A 6,571-nucleotide genomic window follows, 5' to 3' on the forward strand; every position below is an offset into this window, starting at 1 on the left:
GTGAATGTGAGGGTAGACCAGCTTATAACTCAAGTCTAACGTGCAAGATTTTGTGTGTGTGTGTATGCATTCTGACCTGGTTTATCATAGTTTATGTAGGCAAATGCAAGACTTGACTCTTTCCCTGATGGTATAGAGGGAGGTGCAACTTGTCTGTGTGTGTGTAGAAGGAGGGGGGTTAGGGTCATAACTAGAAGTCTGTGGGTGCAACGGTATAAAAAGTCCCAGTGTTTGGGGGGGGGGGGGGTTGGTTTTATTCCTAAAAGTGAAATCCTTTTTTAGGTCACTGCTTAAAAAGGTAAAGTGTTTTTTTTTGTTGATTTCATTTTTATTTTAAATATTGTTGTTTTTTTTGGTTAGTAAACATCAAAGTAATTTCCTAGTGGTCATAAACTGTCAAATTTTCAAATTATATATATTTTTTTTTGGTGCTATTCTTAAATTAAGGAATAACACCAAAACCCCAATGCTTCATCTTTAAAGAATATTAAAATTAAAGTGCTTTGACTTTTTAAGAACGCACAAAATTATGCTTTGATGGTTCAGAAATAGCACAAGGAAAAGGTTTTGTACTTTCTCAAGAGCAGACACAAAAATAGTTTTGACTGTTTATAATCAAACTTTGTGTGGGTGTTTTTTTAATTAAGAAAAAGACAAAACTTTTATTGTAGTGTTATTCTTTAAAAAATCATTTTCAAATTTTTATTTTGTGACTAGAAATTCAAAGGATTTTCCTGTGGTCATTAACAGTCAAAGCATTTTCGGTGAGATTACTACAAAGTTCAAGCATTTTTCTATGGTATTTTCTAAAAGTCAAAGCATTTTTATTTGGTTTCATTCCTACAGAAGTCAATGTTTAGTGTTTTTCTGTGTTCTTCTCATTGAAGTAGTAAGCGGTCTGGCAAGGGGGCAGGGAAGGAGGCGTATGAGAAAAGCGAGCTGAAGCATGGAGACAAAATCTTTCACAAGTTCTTAAAGAGACTGCAGCGCTGTCCCAAACAGTGTGTCAGGTGAGTGTAGGTAGTCAGTCTGTGTAGTCACTGTGTCGATCGTGTGTGTGTAGTCACTGTGAAATTCATGTGTAGTCAGTGTGTCAGTTGTTTGTGGTCACTGTGAAATGTGTTAGTCAAGTTTGTCAGATCTGCAAAAGAATGGGGTTTTATCTTGGATAGTTTTTCCAGATTTTTTATTTTCCTCATCCAACACGCCCCTACAGATGTTTTGTTTTTATGCTTAACACTTATGACATTCTTTCTCACCCCTAACCTTATCCTTTTTGTTACCCCCGGGACGATGCTACTGACAGAAGTGTCTTTAGGCCATTCCCAAAAGGGGGATATAAACATGTTCTTATGCACAGTAGAACTGTAAATGAGCCGATTCATCAATGTCATGCTCATTACTGTGCCTGAACTGCATGCGGGGAACTGCTGCTTTTTCTTTCCTTATCCTTACTATCGTCATTTTCCCTCTACTTCTTTTGTATGTTTGTCACTCTCTTGTGACCTGCTGCTATTTATGGGGTGCCTTGATAGTCGAAGCAGACTTTGTGCTGTTGAAGCTAGAGAGGTGAGCAGAGTAAGCCTGATTCCCTGTATGGACTTCTCAGTTGACATCCACCCCTTGGCGTTCATATGACCTTATGTAGTTGCGAGCGCTGTATAAGCTCTACTAAAATCATACTGCCCATCACATTCTAATCCTAACCTTATCATTTATGCTTAACCCCCATAACATTCAAACTCTAACCCAATTGTTTACACTTTTTCTCCATAACTTTCAAGCACTAACCCAATCTTATTAGAAACAGATGTTAGTCTTGAAATCCTTCCTGTCAAATCGCCTTGTTTGTATTGACAGTGGTATACAGGACAACTGCCTAAAAATTCTGCCACTGACTAAAAGTCAAATAACTCAAATAATTTCAATTTATTTAAATCAGAACTTTGATGTTGTTAAATTCAACTCTGCAGACAGGTTGTGTTAAAGTTTTTAAAAAATTGTACAAGGGTCTTTGAAATGGTTGCGTCTTTTAAAGAAAAGAAGCACCAAAATGAGCTTTTAAAATATGAAGACATAAAATTCTAACCAATGCTCAATGAAAGTTCAGTGACATTTGCATTAATTCTGAAACTGTCGCTATCACTGGTAACATATACTTGTTCCAGGTATGAACGTGGAGGCCAGCCTTTGTTGATCCGAACCCTGGAGGCTCAGAACGTAGTCCAGTCTTGTGCTCAGTGTGGAGGTCAGAGGTCATTTGAGCTGCAACTTCTACCTCCGCTGGTTTGTGCCTTGAAGCTGGAAGATGGTGAGGACTGTAAAAAAAAAAATGTTTAATTCGGGGCATAGTACAAGTACATCTTACAGAAGAATATGTGAGGCAGCGTGGTGGAATCAGGCTCTCGTCAATTTTTGGGCATGTAGAGTTATTGGTATCAACATAAAGCTTGTTCACCAGTCTTTTTTTGGATGAAAAAAAAATATCCATCTATCTTGAATACAAGTCGAGGTATTTGCGAATGAAGGAGTTGGGGGTCACCTCTTTTCAGAGGTAAAATTAATGAGAAAATGGCCGCCAAAGATTAGTTATTTCCTTAGCTTAAGAGTCCGTGGTAACTGAAAATGTTCATTGTTTTTGCCTTTAATCAACATTTTTCAGAAAAATCCAAACAGAAATGAGTTCTTAAATGGACATGAAAGGTGTTGAGCCAAAAAACAAAAAATTTATAAAAATACACAAACCTGTGGAAAAGTGCCAGTTTCTTCATTTTGATTATTTTGACGAGAGCCTGATTCCACCACGCTGTCTCACATATATCCCCACTAGGGAGGTCTTAGCATATTGACTGAGTGTGAGTTGTGTTGCCTGTTTTGACAGTGGTGGACTAGTGTACTATGAAGTGGGTTGTTGGCGGGTACTCTGGTGTGGTTTGCTACTTTTTTCCAATCATCTATCTATCCTTTGTATCTCTCCTCCTTTTTTTGTGTTTACTACTCTCTTGTAGCACCTCTAACCCTCTGCACTTATTTGACTTACTTACAGTCCAACTCGGGTAACTTGAGTTCGTCAGGGATTGGAAATAGTGTTAGAAATTTCCGTTCTTCGTCATGTCCGTGAAAGCCCCAAATACAAAGAAATAGAGAGGAAGTCAAGGGAGGCAAAAAAAACAACCAACAACATAAAACAATTACCGTGGTTAGCTCCCTTGATGAACGTGTTGACCGTGTGAAAGCAAGAAGATGAATGAAAGTAGAAAGCATTAAAATCTCAAGTGTGCAGTGTGCACATGCTTCTTGCTATCTGCACTGCGCGCGTCCCACAGCATGATTGAATGCATGGCGAGCCAGACATGCGGTGCGGTCAGCATCACTCCCCAACCCCCCTTCCACATCCCCCTTCCTCCAGCCTCTCGTCGTGAGACAAGGACCACGTTTTGGCTGTAAAAATAACAAAGAAACACCTACCCGCGGCCGGAAAGGCTGTAAAGCCAGGTCTTTAGTTGAGAATGCGAAGGAGATTTGTTCGAGGTTCGAGTATTGTGTGTTCCGAGTGTTCGGGAACTCCGTGAAATCAATACTTGGAAAACATAGGGACTGAAACAGGACCGAGCATTATGTTCGAGAGACCCGAGAATTTGTCATTTTCCTGTTCGAGATTCGTGGACTCTGTATGACCTTATTGTGTTGCAAGTGAAGTGCAGTAAAACGCTTACTACTGTGAGCCAAAAAAAAAAAAAAAGAAAGAAAACATGGAGAGTAGGTTGAGAGGAATGATGATGAAACAGCCTTAAAAATTTTTTCATTAATTAACATGATTTTTCTAAAAAAAATTTGAATCATGTGAAGGGAAGTTACGATACACAGAATACAAAAGGGAGGAAAAAATCCTAGATTTGAATTCCTTCATTTAAGATGAGTTTTGTTTTTAATGCTTTGTATCAAATAAAGTCTGCACTATGGGTAAATTATCTATCTACTCTACACCCCTCCTCCCTTCTCAGGTTCTCTGTCCCCCATTGAGTTCGGGACGGTCTTGGTCTACACCTGTGACAACAACTGCTGGACACACGATGACCCCAATCTTGACTTTGTGGAAGAACAGGTGATCCTACAGGCAGACCCTGATGACCATCTGTATAGATAACCAGTAACCAGTTAGAATTGCTCTGTGATATGACTATTAAAATGTGTTTGTCTCCCTGTCCATGACAAGTCTGGATTATTCTTTTGTGTTGAAAATAGCTTCTATACAGTCATATGTTTAAATAATAAAAAGCCATTGATTTGAAACACAAGACATATATACTCCTAGACTGTTCATTGTCATGGCTGCTGCACTTCATCCTTCGTGAAAATTTTCCATCGAATCGTGCATACCATGGTCAAAGCCATTACACCCAAATAAAGAGCAAATCACCAGTCTCACAATAGTCAATGCACAAGGCACCCAACCCCCCTTGCCTGTCAAATGGTGCATTCCATGGTAAAGCAGAAATACAACAGGGTGCACTGAGTGAGATGAAGGAAAAGGGACAGAGAGCAAAAAGAAATGGTAAACAGATAAAAAGAAATATTGCACATTAAAGAGTATGGTTGAAGTAGAATGAAATCCATTTTCTTATGGTTTAGAGACTTCAGTTTAATCCGTGACCTCTAAAAACAAGTGAAAAGTCAAAGTGTGTTTCTCAGGCATTGGTGAAAAGAACATTTTGACCTTTGGGGCGTGTGGGGAGCGGAGCAGGACAGATTTAAAGTCTCTGGCTTCATGAGTATGGTTGTCATTCATTTTCAGTCAATTTTGGAAACATTTCGCTACCTCAAAATCACAAAGTTCTATCTGCTCAGTTCCTAGTTTTGAGAAATTTGGCCTCAAACATCTTGAGTTTCACATCAAGGTAATAATAATAGTAAATAGCATTTGTATTTTTCACATCATGTCAAGCTTTTTTTTAATGCAGTCCTATTTAATATCTTGATAACGACTCCGAATATTCTTATTATTTTGACAGAGCAGATAGAATATTTGGTTTTTGATCTCATGGTATGAGTACTTCAAAACGGCCAAAAATGTCAAACAGAACTTTGTAATTCTGAGGTAGCGATTTATCCGAATTTTTTGTCATACATTTTTAAAAGTAAAAAGCTAGTGTTGGAGACGGTTTTCAACCAGTTTATCGTTGGTATAAATAAAAAAGAAAATAAAGAAGGTAACTCCCACAGAAATTGATGACACCTTTCACCTTGTTCAAGGGAAATGGTGTGTACCGTTGTCCAAACTTTCATTGGCAAGCAGCATGGGTGGTGCCACTGACTGAAATGTCTTTTACTGTTCCCAAAAGGGGGGGGGGGGCATTAACTTGTTCTTATTTACAGTAAAATTGTAAATGGGCTCATTCAACAAAGTCATGCTTATAATATAACTGTGTCTGGACTGCAACAGGGTACTGCTGCTTTTTCTTTGCTAGTCCTTACTATCGTCATTTTTGCTCTACTTCTTTTGTATGTTTGTCACACTCTTGTGACCCGTTATTTCCCGGGTGCCTTGATAGTTGAAGCGTAAGCAGACTTTGTGCTGTTGAAGCTAGAGAGGTGAGCAGAGTAAGCCTGATTCCCTGTAAAGACTTCTCTGTTGACATCGACCCCTTGGCGCTCATATGACCTTATGCACTTGCAAGCGCCGTAAAACCTCAACTAAAACTAAAAAGAACCTAAATGGGTTCTGAAAAGCTTGAAGCATCTTTATTGCTTTGTCTTGCTACTGTTTTGAGCAACTTGTGTGGTCAGTCGTTACACTCTCAGTGTTGGATACAATCTAACAGTTTTTATCAAGCCTTGTTGTAAAGACGAACATTTACCACAGATGCTAGCATTACATGGGCTTTTTTGCACGGCTGAACACTATCCAAACCTATATAAATTTATGATCTTAATCCTCGGAGACAAAAGAAACACGAATAATTAAGCATGTACAGTGTAGAAAACTAGAAAACACAATAAACTCAACAAGGGGTTTGTCATGTCTAAATGAAATTCTAGTTTGTCCAATACTATCATATTTCTGCGATCTTGATCTTGGGAAAGAAAGTTGGTACCGTGTATGGCCTCCATTGGTTGCTATTACCGTTCTTCTTCTTGAACCAAAAGAGTTCTCGGGGGCGTGTGTTTGCCGGCCTGAGATCTGTATCCAAGTGTCCCAAAAGTGCTCTATGGGGTTAATGTCAGGTGAACGGGATGGATGAGACAAAAAAGAATGAAGTTGGTCTGCTCCAGGGACTGCTGTGTTAGTTGTTTAGTTGTTTGTTGCATAAGCAACCAATCAGCGCATTGTATTTTTCGAATGAGGCCAACAGAACAAATTCAGACTAAAACTTTCTGTTCAGACCAAGCTTTATTGGAGCTCGTAAACAGTACTCGCCAACTGAAACGTTTGCTAGCGATTTAACGACGATGAAAATTTCACGTTTCTTTTGCCTCTGAATATCGTCGGCAGAGAATTCTAACCGTCTAACTCAAAATTTTCTCGAATTGCTTTTTTCCTTAAAATAGATTGACATAACGAATGGCTACG

The 6,571-nt window shown here is 38.8% G+C and overlaps 1 protein-coding gene and 1 long non-coding RNA gene across 3 annotated transcripts in view; one reads left to right on the top strand and one right to left on the bottom strand.

Annotated features, from left to right (window-relative positions):
- LOC101849609 overlaps positions 1–6,571 on the bottom strand; it is a gene marked incomplete in the record, with an annotated part of 41,365 nt that overhangs the window by 3,658 nt on the left and 31,136 nt on the right.
- On the top strand, positions 868–4,299 carry LOC101849203. Its single transcript, XR_220386.3, has 3 exons — positions 868–1,010; positions 2,169–2,311; positions 4,005–4,299. It is a non-coding gene; the product is annotated as an uncharacterized LOC101849203 (long non-coding RNA).

The sequence above is a fragment of the Aplysia californica genome, unplaced genomic scaffold, assembly GCF_000002075.1.
Source record: "Aplysia californica isolate F4 #8 unplaced genomic scaffold, AplCal3.0 scaffold00137, whole genome shotgun sequence".
Taxonomy (NCBI): domain Eukaryota; kingdom Metazoa; phylum Mollusca; class Gastropoda; order Aplysiida; family Aplysiidae; genus Aplysia; species Aplysia californica.